The sequence below is a fragment of the Taudactylus pleione genome, unplaced genomic scaffold (assembly GCF_031769625.1).
Source record: "Taudactylus pleione unplaced genomic scaffold, aTauple2 ptg000918l, whole genome shotgun sequence".
Classification (NCBI taxonomy): domain Eukaryota; kingdom Metazoa; phylum Chordata; class Amphibia; order Anura; family Myobatrachidae; genus Taudactylus; species Taudactylus pleione.
The window spans coordinates 5,556,140-5,575,722 of NW_028285319.1; positions in this window are offsets into that span (position 1 = coordinate 5,556,140).

Genomic DNA, 19,583 nt, shown 5'->3' on the forward strand with positions numbered 1-19,583 from the left:
CTTTATCTCACCCATGCTGTATCCGATCCACTCTGTATCCAACCCACACTGTATCCAGCCCACACTGTATTCCATACTGTATGCGACCAGGACTGTATGCGACCCATGCTGCATCCAACCCACACTGTATGTGACCAGGACTGTATGTGACCCGCACTGTATCTGACCCACACTGTATTCAACCCACACTGTATCCCACACTGTATCCGACCCACACTGTGTTATTCCTGCACTATATCCAACCCACACTGTATCCCTCACTGTATGCAACCCTCACTGTATCCAACCCACACTGTATTTGACCTGCACTGTAATCTGCACTTTATCTGACCCATGCTGTATCCGATCCACACTGTATCCAACCCACACTGTATCTGACCTGTACTGTATCCAGTCCACATTGTATCCCACACTGTATGCGACCAGGACTATATGCGACCCATGCTGCATCCAACCCACACTGTATGCCGTACTGTATGTGACCAGGACTGTATGTGACCTGCACTGTATCTGACCCACACTATATTCAACCCACACTGTATCTCGTACTGTATCCAACCCACATTGTGTACATCCTGCACTGTATCCAACCCACTATATCTCTCACTGTATGCAACCCTCACTGTATCCAAACCACACTGTATCCTGCACTGTTTGCGAACCACAATGTATCCAACCCACACTGTAACCTGCATTGTATCCAGTCCACAGGTAAGGAATGCTGTTTTTATAGTTGAGGAAATTTTGGGATAATGCTCAACAAAAAGGCTGATTGACCACATTACTAATTTGCAAAACATTTTTTAGTAGAAATAACTGCTGTGTATTTGTGCCGCTCTTCTGTTTCTTAGTTTAACCTCCAGCATTTGGCTTATATTGAAGAACAATATTGTGAGCTGTGAGGTTGTCAAAACTGAGCAGAAATGACTGGAAATTAATGTTATTGAAGTTAATAATACTCTACCATCAAAAAAGGCCCAAATAATGTGATTTTAGCTTTTTTGTAATTTTTTTGAAGAAAAAACCAAACCCAAAACCAGTTACAGCATTTTGGCAAAAACCAAAATCAAAACCGGACAACACACTAGAACCAAAACTAACAAAAATAGCCCAGCGCACATCTCATATATACACATATATATATATATATATATATATATATATATATATGGATAGATAGATCGAACCAGGCAGCACTCTATGGAAAGATGCACTAAACACAGGGATAGAGTTCAGACGTTTCTGAGCTATTTATGCTCCGTCCTCAAGGTACAACCACAAATACAAATATTACACATTAAATACACTCACATACCATCACGTCTCCTCCGTGCTGCCCGCCGTCCAGGACCGGGGCGCACTCCCATGACGTTGAACCACCAGACTCCCGCGCCAGCGCATCACAATGACGCATCGGCGTCAGGACAGGGGAGGACCTCTACAGACTGCATCCCGGTTGCCCAGGCAACGTGAAGCAACACATCAAAGGACAACATGTTAGATATTCTGGACATCAAACGAACAATATACAACACATATATATCAAAAGATAGACCAACATAAATAGGGACATAACTAATACCATGATCATATATCTGACACCTTAGTGAATAAAAAACCTTTTCCTATGACACATATTCATGGAAAACACATCACGGATCATCTGATATTATTTAAATTCTTCAAATATGCAAGTATACATTTACGACAAGACATTGATAGTGACCACAGTAGATCTTAAAAAAGAGTACATATAAAGCCCACACAGATATATTGTATATTATAAGGGATCCACTAATTGTTGCCACTTACTCAGAAAAAATATATACCTATACTATAACATATCCTTGGGATATCTGCAATAAGTAAATTCACAGGAAACAATGTAATCCCAAATTTTCATTCAATCGCATAGGTGCCAGTGCTTCAAGTCTAAAAATCCACCACCCCTGAGTAGGGGGGGATATGATCAATGATAATATATCATAATGTGGACAAATTGTGGCCCTTAGTGGCGAAATGTCGGGCTACCGGCTGTTCGCTGTTACCTGAACTAATGGCAGTGCGAATGGCTGACCGATGTAATGCTCTCTTAGGGTTCTATCAGTCTTCCCCACGTATATAAGGCCACAAGGACACACAATCATGTACAGTATGAATCTAGTGGTACATGTAACCCAATGATGTATTTGAAATTTCTTGCCACTATAAGGATGGCAAAAATTACTTCCTGTCATAAGTGACCGACACGTTAAACAGTTCAAACATTTAAAGCATCCAACTTTGGAGCTTAAGAAACCCTCCGGTTTCTCTACTCCAAAGGTATTAACGTCTGTGTTAACAATCCAATCGCGTAAATTACGCCCCCAGGTGTAACAGGGCATAACACGTGACTTCTGTAATTTTAAATCGGGATCTGTGCCCACAATGGGACAAAATTTCTTAACAGAGCTGTTAATTTTGTGGCTACAGGGGTGATAATGACTCACCCATGGAATCCTATGTTCATAATCAATATTATGGTCCCTAGTTCTAAGTAGCTCCTCTTGGGGTACAGCAAGAGCCCTAACTTTAGCCTGCAATAATAAATCATATGGATACCCACGTTCACAAAATTTATTGAACATTGATTCCATATGTTCCAAAGCCGTTGTCTCTACATATCCTGGGGGGCCCGCAGGAATTGTGAATAGGGTAAGCCATATTTTAGTGGTCTTGGGTGACAGCTACCGTAGTGTAAAATGGTATTTCTGTCTGTACTCTTGCAGAAAAGCTGGGTGGTTAATCTGCCACCTTTCAATTCCAAGTTTACATCCAGGTAGTTCACCTTAGTTGGTGGTTCGACATCATCGGAGTGCGCCCCAGTCCCAGACGGCGGGCAGCATGGAGGACCCATGATGGTATGTGAGTGTATTTAATGTGTAATGTTTGTATTTGTGGTTGTACCTTGAGGAAGGAGCATTAAATAGCTCCGAAACGTCGGAACTTTATCCCTGTGTTTAGTGCATTTTTCCATAGAGTGCCGCCTGGTTGGATCTATGTTTTTGGCCGATACATGTTGGTACCATTTTGAAGGGCACCTACCTATTTGCATTTACTTGGGAGTGCCATCCTGGATGTTTATATATATATATATATATATATATATATATATACTGCTCAAAAAAATAAAGGGAAGACTAAACTAACAGATCCTAGATCTGAAAGAATGAAATATTCTTATTAAATACTTTGTTCTTTACATAGTTGAATGTGCTGACACCAAAATCACACAAAAATTTGGATTGGAAATCAAATTTATTAACCCATGGAGGTCTGGTTTTGGAGCCACACTCAAAATTAAAGTGGAAAAGCACACTACAGGCTGCTCCAACTTTGATGTAATATCCCTAAAACAAGTCAAACTGAGGCTCAGTAGTGTGTGTGGCCTCCACGTGTCTGTATGACCTCCCTACAATGCCTGGGCATGCTCCTGATGAGGTGGCGGATGGACCCCTGACGGATCTCCTCCCAGACCTGGACTAAAGCATCTGCCAACTCCTGGACAGTCTGTGGTGCAACGTGGCATTGGTGGATGGAGCGAGACATGACGTCCCAGATGTGCTCAATTGGATTCAGGTCTAGGGAATGGGCTGGCCAGTCCATAGCATTAATGCCTTCGTCTTGCAGGAACTGCTCACACACTCGAGCCACATGAGGTCTAGCATTGTCTTGCATTAGGAAGAACCCAGGGCCAACCGCACCAGCATATGGTCTCACAAGGGGTCTGAGGATCTCATCTCGGTACCTAATGGCAGTCAGGCTACCTCTAGCGAGCACATGGAGGGCTGTGTGGCCCCCCAAAGAAATGCCACCCCACACCATTACTGACCCACTGCCAAACCAGTCATGCTGGAGGATGTTGCAGGCAGCAGAACGTTATCCTTGACATCTCCAGACTCTGTCACGTCTGTCACATGTGCTCAGTGTGAACCTGCTTTCATCTGTGAAGAGCACAGGGCACCAGTGGTGAATTTGCCAATCTTGGTGTTCTCTGGCAAATGCCAAATGTCCTGCACTGTGTTGGGCTGTAAGCACAACCCCCACCTGTGGATGTTGGGCTCTCATACCACCATCATGGAGTCTGTTTCTGACTGTTCAGACACATGCACATTTGTGGCCTTCTGGAGGTCATTTTGCAGGGCTCTGGCAGTGCTCCTCCTGTTCCTCCTTGCACAAAGGCGGAGGTAGCGGTCCTGCAGCTGGGTTGTTGTCCTCCTACGGCCTCCTCCATGCCTCCTGATGTACTGGCCTGTCTCTTGGTAGCGCCTCCATGCTCTGGACACTACGCTGACAGACACAGCAAACCTTCTTGCCACAACTCCCATTGATGTGCCATCCTGGATGAGTTGCACTACCTGAGCCACTTGTGTGGGTTGTAGACTCCGTCTCATGCTACCACTAGGGTGAAAGCACTGCCAGCATTCAAAAGTGACCAAAACATCAGCCAAAAAGCATAGGAACTGAGAAGTGGTCTGTGGTCACCACCTGCAGAACCACTCCATTATTGGGGGTGTCTTTCTAATTGCCTATAATTTCCACCTGTTGTCTATTCCATTTGCACAACAGCATGTGAAATTGATTGTCAATCAATGTTGCTTCCTAAATGGACAGTTTGATTTCACAGAAGTGTGAATGACTTGGAGTTACATTGTGTTGTTTAAGTGTTCCCTGTATTTTTTTGAGCAATGTATATATATATATATATATATATATATGTATAATACAGGTACTGATCACAGCGCTATCCACAAATAAGGTATATAGTCTCAGAAGTTTATCTCTGTATAAATGACTCCCCTTTCCAACACTATGGCCCTGATTCAGAGCCGGACGCTCTGACAGAGCGCTCGCTCTGAACCAGGGCCATCCGCCTTGATTTTTAGAGCGGCCTCCTGGCCGCTCATATAGCTGTGGGTAGAAGATGGTCGCGATGGTCAAGACCATCACAACCATCGGGCTTGCGACGAGACCCTTGTGGTAGGGTCTCGTTGCCGCAAGCCCTGGAGTGCATTCAGCTCAAACAGAGCCGAAAGCACTCCCACTGATATCACTCGTGATGTCAGTGGGGCCAGCCCCAGATGGTAGGCGTTCCCATGGGAACACCTCCATCTGGGCAGCCATGTCCCCGGCACGCCCAAAAAGGGGGCGTGCTGTCACTCAACATCGACAGCACGCCACCTTTGGTACGAGACCTGGAGTGACGGTTTGCCCATCGCTATCTGGGTCTCGCGCATGCACACAACGGAGCCGACTCTGTCGTGCGCATGCGCACTGGGCCACCATCGACCCGCTTGCGAGCACTGAGCGCTCGCGAGCAGGTCTGAATCAGACCCTATGTTCCCAATTCTAATGGTAGCTGCTAGGAGTTTCCCAATTGTGACCTTTGTTGTATGGTCCTCAAAGTTTCTTGAAAAATAAAAAGGTGGAAACAAGCGCCAAATATTGTAATCACGTTTAAAAGGTTAAGGACATGCACCACACATATATATTAAGCGTTATGTGTTGCCCTTTTCTATAGGCTTATAGTATGTGGTCTTTTTGGGATGTCATCTCTGGTTTCCCATGCAACTCAAAGTAATTGGGATAACAGACTCTCACCAGGCCCAGTGCGTATAGAGATAAAAAAACACTCTCATGGTGTAGCAGTAAACACAGTTTTATTACACACACATCAAAACACATAAAAACAATTACATTAAAAAAGTTTTCAGAAGGCTTATCTGATAACTGGCCACAGGTCGGTAAACGCAGGTCACTTTATCCTCAACGCGTTTCGTCTTTTAGCTCATCTAGCTGGACTTCGTCAGGAGGATGACATTAGAGAGGTACTTACCCTAATATATACCCTTACTTCAATTACATCAAGCCCATATACGGCCGGATCAGACGTCCGGTGGGCGCCGCCATTTTGGAAGTTATCGCGGTAGTTGCTAGCAGACATCATTCTGCTGCTCCTATGTCTAGAGCTTTGCATGTCACCAGCAGTGCAAACTCTAGTGATGATGAGTCATTGTGTAGCTTTTAGCATGAATCTACATATATCAGTGGCCATTTTTAAGAGGCACACTCCATTGATATGGTGGACTCCATTTTGTTGTAGTCCAAAATTTGTTTACATGCGGGTATGGTAAAAAAAACTGGGTTTTTTTCTTTGTTTAAAAGCGTATAACTTCACAGGCAAAGTATATATGTTCTCATTAATACAACTATACTTATTAAAAATTGATTTCATATCTATATAATAAATTACCACTTCATATCAAAATACAAAATATATAACACAGTAAAATATTAATAAACTTAATAAAATTAATACAAGGATCCTTTACCATACATGAATGCAGTAAACATTTAGATATATATAATAAATAAATAAAAAGTAATGATGATCATACCTTTTAAAAAATACCTTCAAGACTTTATCATAAAATTAACACCATAATGTCATAAAAAGGATGCCAGCTCGTAACTCTCATTAAGACCATATGGGACTAGTGTATTCAAAGTGAAAATAAAAAACATTTCACATTGTGACATTTTCTTGTCTCTGTCGCCCCCTCTCTCATTCAGTTGTACACACTCGATAGCCTTGTATTTCAAACCTATTGGGTCTCCATTGTGATGTTTGGAGAAGTGTTTTGGTACTGAATAGTTATCCATTTTATTCTTAATGGCCCTATCATGTTCCTGTATTCTAAGTTTGACTTTTCTTTTTGTTTTCCCTATATATTTGATATGACATGGGCACTCTAACATGTAGATGACCCATGTAGAGAGACAGTTCATTCTACTTTTTATATTATATGATGCTGTATTATTTTAACTAGTAAAGGAAGTGTGGTTGCTACTAACAAATTTGCACATATTGAAATTTGTACACTTATAGAATCCTTTTGTTTTGAGGAAATGTGTAGTACCATAACCTAAGGGTTTTAAAGTGCTCGGTGCCAAATGTTTTTTTAGGTTTCTAGCTTTTCTAAATGCTATAGTAGGCTTTGCTAGTATAACTTGATTCAGAATGGGGTCAGCTTTTAAAATATCCCAATGTTTGTTTAATATTCTTTTAATTTCTCTTTGTTATTATATTGTGTCACAAATACCACATCCCTACCATTCTTTTCTTTCTTCTTTTTATACTGTAATAAGGTATCTCTTTCCACCAAACTGACTTTACTAATAGCTTTCTGTATAGTTTCCTCCAGGTATTGTTTCTCTCTAAATCTTTCTGAAAAGATCTCTATTTGTTGTTGACAGGTGTTATCATCCATACAATTTCTACGAATTTGGCAGAATTGTGAATAGGGGATGTTCGTTTTCCAGTGGTTCGCAGGATCGCTTCTAAAAAGTACATAACTATTTGAATCAACATGCTTAATGTAGTTCCGGCTAATGATTCCTTGACCGTCGCTGCTTATCACAAGATCCAAGTACTCAATTTCATCCTGACTAAATTTCGATGTAAAGGATAAGTTATATTCATTAATTCTCAAATCAGCAGATTTTTCCAGCAAACTTCAAACATAGTCGCTACATGATTGCAATGTTATGATGTATCCCTGTATGCATATTTCCAAAGTAGGAATTAGATATTCCCTAATTGGGTATCATTACTAATATTCTGAGAAATTTGGATACTATCATTACATGCAATTCTTTCTGCAATCATAGGCAGCTGCTGTTTGTTTTGGTGATGGTTGCTAAGCACTGTAATCAATGCCGACAAGCTGTGTTGCACACAGACTTCCGGTGTCATCACTTGGTGTGGATTATAAAAGGTGTGTTTGTATGTTATTTGCTTATCCTGACAAAAGAACTACATTATATGTTCTGAAACGTTGACATCACTGGGCTGTGTGATTGTATTATTTCAAGAGTCATCTGAGTGCTGCCTTCTCTAAAGAGATTCTTTATTTATATACAGTCAGGTCCATAAATATTGGGACATTGACAGAATTTTTAAATTTTGGCCTCTATTCACCACCACAATGGTTTTGAAATGAAACAAACAAGATGTGCTTGTTTGTTTCTGCAGACTTTCAGATTTAATTTGAGGGTAATTACATCCAAATCGGGTGAACGGTGTAGGAATTACAACAGTTTCAATATGTGCCTCCCACTTTTTAAGGGACCAAAAGTAATGGGACTATCAACTCAAAAGCTATTTCATGGACAGGTGTGAGCTATTCCCTCGTTATTTCATTATCAATTAAGCAGGTAAAAGGTCTGGAGTTGATTCTAGGTGTGACATTTGCATTTGGAATCAGTTGCTATCAACTCTCAATATGAGATCCAAAGAGCTGTCACTATCAGTGAAGCAAGCCATCATTAGGCTGAAAAATCAAAACAAACCCATCAGAGAGATGGCAAAAACATTAGGTGTGGCCAAATCAACTGTTTGGAACATTCTTAAAAAGAAAGAACGCACCGGAGAGCTCAGCAACACCAAAAGACCCGGAAGACCGCGGAAAACAACTGTGGTGGATGACAAAAGAATGATTTCCCTGGTGAAGAAAAACCCCTTCACAACAGTTGGCCAAATTAAGAACACTCTCCAGGAGGTAGATGTATATGTGTCAAAGTCAACAATCAAGAGAAGACTTCACCAGAGTGAATATAGAGGGTTCACCACAAGATGCAAACCATTGGGGAGCCACAAAAACAGGAAGACCAGATTAGAGTTTGCCAAACAACATCTAAAAAAGCCATTACAGTTCTGGAACAACATCCTATTGACAGATGAGACAAAGATCAACTTGTACCAGAGTGATGGGAAGTGAAGAGAAGGAAAGGAACTGCTCATAATCCAAAACATACCACCTCATCAGTGAAGCATGGTGGTGGTAGTGTCATGGCATGGGCATGTATGGCTGCCAATGGAACTGGTTCCCTTGTATTTATTGATGATGTGACTGCTGCCAAAAGCAGCAGAATGAATTCTGAAGTGTTTCGGGCAATATTATATGCTCATATTCAGTCAAATACTTCAGAACTCATTGGACGGCGCTTCACAGTGCAGATGGACAATGACCTGAAGCATACTGCATAAGCAACCAAGGAGTTTTTTAAGGCTAAAAAGTGTAATGTTATGCAATGGCCAAGTCAATCCCCTGACCTGAATCCGATTGAGCATGCATTTCACTTGATGAAGACAAAACTGAAGGGAACAAGCAGGAACTGAAGACATTTGCAGTAGAGGCCTGGCAGAGCATCACCAGGGATGAAACCCAGCATCTGGTGATGTCTATGTGTTCCAAACTTTAGGCTGTAATTGCCTGCAAAGGATTTGCAACAAAGTATTAAAAAGTGAAAGTTAGAGTTAGGATTGTTTAGTTTGTCCCATTACTTTTGACCCCTTAAAAAGTGGGAGGCACATATAGAAACCGTTGTAATTTCTACACCGTTCACCTGATTTGGATGTAATTACCCTCAAATTAAATCTCAAAGTCTGCAGTTAAAGCACATCTTGTTGTATCATTTCAAAGCCATTGTGGTGGTGAATAGAGGCCAAAATATGAAAATTCTGTCAATGTCCCAATATTTATGGACCTGACTGTATATATATATATATATATATATATATATAATACCAGTGGACCCGGCACCCTTCGATCTAATTCTCTTGGTAATCGAGGAGTCCGCCAGAGAATTAGCTCTGGCTAAGGAAGATATTACCAAATTTGAATCTTCCCGGTTGAGTCAGTTGCAACCTGAGGTGTCAACAGATATATTATCCAAACTGACAAAACAGGTAGAACAATACAAAACAGATTTGATTAAATTAAAAAAATCTAAGCTCCAAACGGTTAATCGCGATTACGTGGAACTAAAGGTTTACGGTTGGGTCAACAACAGGGGCCCAACGACTGCAAGAAGACCCCGTTATAGACCTCGCAGATTCCCCCTGGAAACTGACTCCTTTGCAGGAGCAATCTCCTCTAGTGACCAAGAATGTGTTATGGAGCCAAAAAAATCAGCACAGCGACCCCTTTTAGGGGTACGCACGCGGGTCAGGACAGACCCTTCCATAGATCCAAAACTCGTCGTGGAGGGCAGTGGTCAAGGACGATCAAGAAAGATTTACAAAAATAAGATGTAGTCTTCAACCTCTCCTCAAGGATACTCACTCATGATGAAATAACAGTTTTAAACAAAGGCTTGACCTTTGTTCCCACTCAGGATATTGAAATTTTCACTAGCAAAGTAGATCTATATAAATTCACCAGGAAAATTAAACTCAAGGAGTGTTATGGAGTCAATCAAGTTCAGGGACATTTACCTCCCTCATACATCAAAAAATCTAAATTTGATCCAGTATCGATTAATCCAGCTATCAAATACTTCCACAATAGAATGGAAACATACATAGACACCCTGTCTGATAAAAATCCAACACAGGCGACCTCTCACACGTCTAATTTATCCAATGCCGAAAGAACAGCACTTAAAAACCTCAGTAAATACAAAGATATTGTGATCTGGCCCACGGACAAGGGCAGGGGACTCGTGGTGCAAGATCTGTAAATGTATAAATCAGAATTATATCATCAACTATCAGATCAAGAGGTATACCAACAGTTAACAGGTGACCCCACACAAATGTTTAAAAAAGAGTTGGATGATATATTGTCTGTTGGCTGCAGAGTCAGATCATCACTGATCTTTCTCACTCTACTAGAACTAACTTTGACAAGAAATTATTTCTTATTTGACAGCAAGTTCTTCTTACAAAAATCTGGCTGCGCTATGGGGTCATGCGTGGCTCCGAGCTTCGCCAATTTATATATCTGCGAAGTCGAAAGGGATTTGTTCTTTTCATCATCTGTGATTCGAGGATGTATCTCAACATACTTACGGTATATCGATGACATTTTTATCCTATGGACCGGCACTAAAGAATCGTTCTCCCACATTATGTATGACATCAATGCTGCAGATTCTCCTATCAAATTCACGTTTGACAGCAATTTTGAATTAATACACTTCCTTGATGTAGCTGTGTCAATCAATGAAAAATTAGAAATCGGCACCACGATCTATTTCAAAGCAACAGACAGAAATACGTTCCTACAAGCAGGCAGTTTCCACCCACCAGCTCTTAAAAAAGGTTTGCCATTCTCACAATTTCTCCGCATTATACGGATCTGCAGTGACCCAATAGATGTCAGACAACAGATTGATAATATGCTTCTCAAATTCTTGTCCAGAGGATACAGTCCTAAACTGCTTAAAACAGCAAAAACCAAAGCTCTGCAAATTTCCAGAATGGCAGCTCTCAACAACACATAAAAAACTTCAAATGAACCCAAAATATTATGGGTACAGGATTTTTCCAATAAATCGCGTGATCTGATGCATACTGCCAAATCAGCATGGACCATCCTCACGATGGATCCTTCCCTGAGGATGCTCCAAGGTACTGTGATAACCCCTGCTATCAAAAGGGGTCGCAACATTAAAGATTGGATCGTACACAATGACATCTCCCAACATAAACCACAAACCACTGCCCATTTCCTTACCAAAAAGCCAGGAAATGATAAATTCACTGGCTGTATTACTTGTAGTCATTTAGAAACAGGTAATACCTTTGTCCACCCTCACTCTGGCCGTAAACTACACATTAGGTATGTCCTAACGTGCACTAGTCGCTTTGTAGTTTAATATATATGCTGCCCATGTGGTCTTCTTTATATCGGCAAGACCACCAGGCAACTTAAGGAACGCATGGCGTTACACCGTTCGAGTATTAGAGCTGCCTTGGAGGGCAAAGAAGTAGATCAGCCTGTCGCTAAACATTTTAGGGACTTTAAACATGGTTAATCCATGCTACGGTGCAAAATGATAGATTGGATTCCCCCCAACACCCGAGTTGGTGATAGGGGACAGATCCTTTTGCAACATGAATCACGTTGGATCCACAATCTACAGACTCTTCATCCTAGTGGCCTCAATGAAATGAATTCATATACTTGCTTTCTGTAACTGTTTCTCCCCTTGCTTTTCTCTTGCAATATTATATCATGAGGCTGCACAGGACAGTAGATTATACACAGCCTCTTACATTTACTCATAGTCGAGTCTTCTTCGTTTACAGGACTTGTTTTGTTTTTATGTTACCTAGTTGATGGGTTACACATTGGTGCACACGCCCCCTTGTGATGATGATGACGCCGGCGCTTTGGCGCTAACAGTGATGTCATCGGACTCCAGCTGGGATGAGACAGCGTGGTGCAGGCGCACAAGGTGAACACTACTTAAGGTATGTCATTATGTTGTTTTTCCATGTCTTGATAAAAGTGTATGTCACTGAAACGTTGACATCCAGCAACAGTTTTGCTGTCAGTTTTTTGGAGCTGTTAAGTCTTCCAGAGTGCCTTCCGTTATTCCTCTGATATATATATATATATATATATATATATATAGCATCCAAAAAAGGGAGCCAGCACATCCAATTTAAATGCAAAAACTATTTCTTTTATAAAGGCATAGAAAAATAGCAGCATAAACACATGAGTAATGAGGTATGATAGAATAGTGCTCAGCATGAAATGTCAGGGTGGTCACAGAGAACACCTCTTCCTCGTATTGATGTCACTCTCAGTCCGACAGCTGTTGTGGTGCTATTCTTTGCACCTTAAACATGGACTGGCTAAATAGGACTCAAAGAGCTAAACTTATACCCAATGCCATCAATGAAAATGCACTCACCTGTGAGAGCGCCAACAACACCTCACACTCCGGAGACCGCGTAACACGCCAGTCAGCTGACTGGAAGTGTGGACTCGGATGGAGCCAGACCGCATCATCGCTGCTCAGCAACCACTTTGCCTAGCAATGCAGACACTACACTGATCTGGCCGACGCAAACAGACATCCCTTGGCAACAAAGGTTGCCAAACAAAAAAAGGGATCCTGCTTTTGCCAGCCAACTTAGAAAAAGTACTAGAGAAGACAGGTGGGCATTCAAAGTGATGGCTGTAAGCATAGGTCACAAACACCAACAAATACATACATAGAAAGGCACAGTAGGACCAAAACAGATATGGAACAGGTGAAAAATAATAAGAGAAATACAAATAAGAAAAATATGAAAAACAAAATCACACATTAATATCCAACACGACATTAATACTAAATGAATGTATTCATTTATAGATAGCAATTTAATTCTGTCCCTCATTGAGCCCATTGGGGACAATGGTGTCGAAGTGGTCAATCCACAAGCACTCCCTTTGTAGGAGTAACTTATTGTGATCCCCACTTCTTCTGAGCAGTGGAATTCAGTCAATTGGCATACAGCGATAATCCTTAAGAGAATGCTTAAATAATGTAAAGTGTCTGGCTACTGGTGGTGTGTTGGAATATTCCGTATATGTCTCGAAGCAATGGAGTATGTGATGGTAAGTACCAAATGATTAACGTTGCCCAATCTTTCTTTATTAGAGAGTGCATCATTGCGATCTATCATCAGACATTTGGCAATAGCTTCATCAATCTCCTTCTTGGGATATCCTCTATGAATAAATCTTTTGCCCATATCTGCCAGAGCCTGTGGTAGCGCCAATGGATCAGAAGTTATACGCACCACTCTCAGTAGTTGTGAAAATGGCAATTCACTTTTTAATGGTGTAGGATGAAAACTATCCACCATTAATAAGGTGTTCTAATCAGTTGCTTTTCTAAAAATACATGTGGATAATACATTCTCAGTTTTCACTAAGCAAACATCCAAATTATTTGCTGTATTGTCTCTGAAGGCTAAAGTAAATCTAATTCTGGTGTCCAAACAATTAAGAGAATCAATGAACTCAGTGAGGAGTTCAGGACCTGCAGTCTACACAAGAAAAAGGTCATCTATGTATCCAACATAGAAATGAATAAACTTCGAAAAAAACAGGATTAGCCAAAATATGTTGATTTTCATACATTTGCATAAATAGATTTGCATACGATGGGGCCATATTAGACCCCATCGCAGTCCCATTCAGCTGTAAAAAAATTAATCTTCAAATAAACAATAATTTTTCCGTAAAAAAAAATTCAATAATAGTAACAAAAATTCAACATTAGGACCTTTATAATGTGGACTGCGGGTAACTAAACTCCTGACTGCTTCCACACCATCAACATGGTTAATATTTGTTTACAAACTGGTTATGTCAAGGGTCACAAGTAGACTATATTCTAGTAAAGGAAACAAGGCATTAATTTTATTGATAAACTCAGTAGTGTCCTTAAGATGATACTTATTATTTTGAACAACTGGTTGTAACCAAAAATCAATGAATTGTGATAATGATTGGCATAAAGACCCACAAGAAGAGATTATTGGTCTCCCAGGGGTCTAACCAAGGTTTTGTGTACCTTGGGCAATGCATAAATCAAGGGTATCCTGGGATGTGATTGTGTCAAAAATTACACAGTGGGTTCATCAATCCAACCATTCACAATTCCTATTTCAGTAGCAGCATCTATCTCTTTTTTATATGAATAAGTGGGATCATATGTGAGAGCCTTATAACAAGTAACATCTGACAATTGCCTCTTAATCTCATATATATATAGTCTGTCATGTTGAGCAAAACCAAACTATTCCCTTTATCAGAGGGACGTATTATAATATTGGTATTTTCCTTCAAGCAACGTACGGCCAGATTCTCATCCCTACTCAAGTTGGTGTAAGAGATCCTTTGATTTTCCATAAAAGGCACGGTATCCCGTTTCACCAAGTTGATGAATGTCTCTATAGCACCATTGGTATTGGGGGGATCGAACTTGTTTTTAGGTTTAAACATGTTCTGAACCTCAACTATAGATTTTTGTTTAGCAAAAAAGTATTTTAATTTAAGAAAACGGTGAAATTTGTAAAGCTCAGCCTCAAAGTCAAAAGAATTCTGTTTAAATGTTTTTACAAAAGAAAGGCCCTTAGATAATACAGCCATTTCTATGTCTGTCGGTTGATAATTAGACAAATTATAAACCACTACTTCTTCCTGTTCTTTGTTTTTGAGCTTTCTGGTAAGCCCCCTTCTACACCGTATTTTCCTTTTAGATCTTTTTGCTTGTTCCTGGTAACAGAACCCTTTAAAAAAGGTGGACATGCCTGAAAATGATCTGAGTCACTAGCCGATGTATGGGATTCAATGTCAGAGAATAATTTCTCAGCCCTATTCCTCCTGAATTTATTATTAGCTCTCCAGATAATGAGCCATGCACTCCTCATTATCTGGACTAAAGTGTGTGCGACGGGCCTTTTTTTGCCTATATATATATATATATATATATAGAGAGAGAGAGAGATGTAATCGGGAAAGTACTTAACTAAAAGTACAAAGCCACACAGGTCACTCCAGGATTTAGCAAAAAAATTATATATTTGTAAAGATGTCCTGATCGACGTTTTGGGACCATGCTGAGTCCCTTTCTCAAGATCACAATAACATAACAAACAAGTACAATCACCCACTTACCTTATATCCCCTGTGCACAGAACCACGCTGCCGTCTGAGCTGAGAGCGGCATCCACGTCCATCCAGTAGCACATTCTGATGGCATCATCGCCTTGTTGGTATTCATTGCCTTGGTAACTCCAATGGCAAATGAACCTGTCTCTCGCTCCGACTTGCAGCTGGAACATACTGATAGTGAATGCCATTGCATACAAGAAAACAAATTAACTATCAAGATTAAATGCTTATACATTGTATATCTGTTATCAATTTAATACGACACTTAAGCAATAAAAAACTAAAAGAAGTAATTACTCTATCTATGGCAGTATCATTATCAAACTGCTATAATAATTATATCAAAGAAATTATTATTGTCATCCCTCGATATTAGAGAAAAATCTAAGGCTTAATACTAAACAATACAAAATTCTACATGGAATTCCAATTAATTTTTTCATTTAGTCCATAAGGTTGCATGGTGTTTAAATGTAGAATCCATTTTGTTTCTAACCTCATAAGTTCTTATATTCTATCACCTCCACGGGGTTTGGGAGGAATGTGGTCTATGATCATGTATTTCAAAGATGCTAGAGGGTGCTTCAGCAATTTAAAGTGTTTTGCCACTGGCTGCTCTATATCCTTACCTGCCAGTGATTGCCTAATAGCTGAACGATGTAGAGCCATACGTTCTTTAAAGGCCCGAGAGGTCATGCCTACATAGTACTTACTGCATGGGCATACAATGAAATAGACCACAAATTGTGTACTACAGGTTAAGACATACCGGATATTGTATGTTACATTTGAATGAGGGTGACTAAATTTTGACCCTACTTTTAAAAAAACCACACGTAGTGCACAAGGGACACTTATAGCACCCTGGTTTCTTAACTTGGCCAAACAAGCTCGTTTGTTGATTCCGATTGGTAATGTCAGCTTTTACCAGAATGTCCCGTAAGTTCTGTCCCCTTCTGTAGCTGATCATGGGCCTAGTGTTTTTAAATGCTGGCAGATCTTGATCAGTAGTCACTATTTGCCAAGTAGCCCTAGATGCTCGGGGAATCACAGGGCTTGCTGTAGTATATTTTGTAGACCAAATAAATGTTCCATCCCCTGTAGTACTGTCCTTCTTGTTTTTACTTTGAAATAATTCAGAACGCTCCATATTCAAAATTCTCTGTTTCATGTCCATAAGATGTTTAACTCTATAACCTCTTTGTCAACTACTATATCCAAGGCTTGTGGTAACTCATTCTTATTGCCTGTTATTCTAGCCACTCTATGCATCTGAGAGTATGGCAAACCACGTTTCAACGCTCTTGGATGATGGCTGCTATATTCCAGTAGCGTATTTCTATCCGTGGGTTTATAAAATACCGCTGTAGAAATTTGACCCTCTGTTATATTAATTTGTACATCCAAGAAATTAATAGTGCTGACACTGCTGGCATAGGTAAATTTAATAGGGGTATCCAATAGGTTAATATTCTGCATCATTTCTTCAAATAATGTTAGCCCTCCTGTCCATATTGCAAACAGATCGTCTATATACTGCGTATACCACTTGAATTATTGGCTATATTTAGAATTGTGCAAAAAGCATTCTTGTTCAAATTTAAACATAAAAACATTGGCATACGCCGGTTCCACATGAGACCCCATTGCGCAACCGGCTATTTGCAGGTAATAAATACCATCAAATATAAAATAATTTCTTGTAAGGGTAAGTTTAAGCAATTGCACAAACAAATCCACGTTAAGACCTAGCGGTTCCGTGAGACCATTCAAAAATTCGATCATGGCTCTAATTCCTAGTTCATGTGGGATAGACGTATATAAACTACATACGTCCATTGTACTCAGTAAATCCTTTTGATCAAGTCTAGCAAGCTCACCTAATTTACTTAAGAGGGAATTTGTATCCTTTAAAAAAGTTGGTTGTTTAATGACATGAGGATGGATAAGTTTATCCAAAAATTCAGAAACTGGTTGATAGAGTGACCCTCTGGCTGATATTATAGGTCTGCCAGGAGGGTCACTCAAACTCTTGTGAATTTTAGGAACTGTGTATAATGCTGGTACTACAGGTTCCTTTTGAGTCAAAGCAGCTAAAGTTTGTGAACTAATTTGTTTTGCATCGGCTGCTTTTTGTAATAAAATTTCTAACTCTTTTTTAAATTGTTTAGTAGGATCACCTAAAAGTTTCTGGTAGGTATTAGTATCTGAAAATTGCTTGTAAATTTCATTTTTATATTTTGACATATCCTGTATCACAATACCCCCACCTTTGTCAGCGGGGCGTATTGTGATGCTAGTGTCATCCCTCAAGTTCCTTAGAGCTTGATATTCAAGTTTTGTTAAATTAGAAAAAATGCGATCAGGTGCCTTATTGTACTTGACTACCGACTGGTCCATTAATCTAGTAAAAGTTTTAATGGATGAATTATTGGAAGATGAATCAAAGTTAGACTTGTTATATTTCCTATGAAATGAGTCCAAAAGTTTTGGTTCTTTTATCCGATGATCTTGTTTCTGAAAGAACTCTCGGAGTCTCATTTTATGACCTAGTTCGTGTATATGCTTTTGCCACTAAAAATCATCATGCTTATTTGTGGGTATATATGAGAGACCTTTATTTAAGATCCTCTCTTTGGTAGGTGTTAATGTTCTTGACGAAAGGTTAAATACTATTTTTTCTTTTTCTGAATTTATTTTATAGATCCTGTCTGTTTGCCTACTTCTCCTGGTGGGTCTATTTTTGCTTTGCCCCGGCCTTGGGTTCTGACCCCTAAAGGGGCTCTTTTGCTGTTAGAGGCTTCATCAGAATCGGCAATGATAAAATCGCTCTCGCTATTGGATGTTGTGCCATTCTTTTTCATTGACCACTCTCTCCTCTGTCTCCAAGGGACTTTACTTGGTCCTCTATTGTAACATGTTCTAGTGTCAGTTCCTGTAAGCCATCTATAGACTCGATGTTCATCATAATCTTTGGTGACCGTCATCAATTTAGATTTTTTTAAAAGCCACTAATTCCTTCTTATAGCTGTCACATTGTGTTTTCAACTTAGTCCACCACGATGTATATTCAGAATTTTCTAATGAAGTTTGGTGCATTGATTTGAATGCTTCGATTTTTGCTCTCACTGCATGTAATTCTCTGCCTGCTTCTTCAACTACTAGGAGGATAAGATCCAAACTACATTTGTTTAAAATAGCGCACCAGCGCCTGCAAAATTCCAGATTATTTTTGCCAATGGTCGGAGTATTTTTCACTCTGAATCCCCTAGGGATAAGTTTCTGTCGATGATAATCGGAAAGCGATGTTCTGTGAAGCAGGTAATCAATTTCACATTTTTTTAAATTAAGTAATTGGTGATATATATCCTCTGTTACTTTCTAAATTCTCTTCAGTAGTATCTGTTTCAAACAGAATTTTACTGGCATCCAAGTCAGAAAAACTCAATGTGTCTCCAGTGATTAATTTGATTCCAATAGTGCCGGTGTTGACACTATGGGTATGCAATCCCACTTCAGGCTCACTTGTAATTTCCGTCATATTAATATGATATTCTGCGTCAAGTTCTGGTAAGCGAATTTACCAACAAAATGTTAATAAGCTGTTAGGGGTGCTCGGACACTTCAGAAATATTAAACCACACTTCTATAGATATATGTCCAATAGTCCGTCACTCCCAATAGTCAATAATCAGCAAGGCAACGAATACCAACAAGGCGATGACGCCATCAGAATGCGCCACTGGATTGACGTGGATGCCGCTCTCAGCTCCGACGGCAGCTGTGCACAGGGGATATAAGGTAAGCTGGTGATTGTACTTGTTTGTTATGTTATTGTGATCTTGAGAAAGGGACTCAGTGTGGTCCCGAAACGTCGATCAGGACATCTTTACAAATATATAATTTTTTTGCTAAATCCTGGAGTGACCTGTGTGGCTTTGTACTTTCAGTTAAGTACTTTCCCAATTACATCTATATTATCTATAACAGGAGCACCCAGGTGGCTGATTATTGACTTTTGGGAGTGACGGACTATTGGACATATATATATATATACATACACATCTTCAAAAA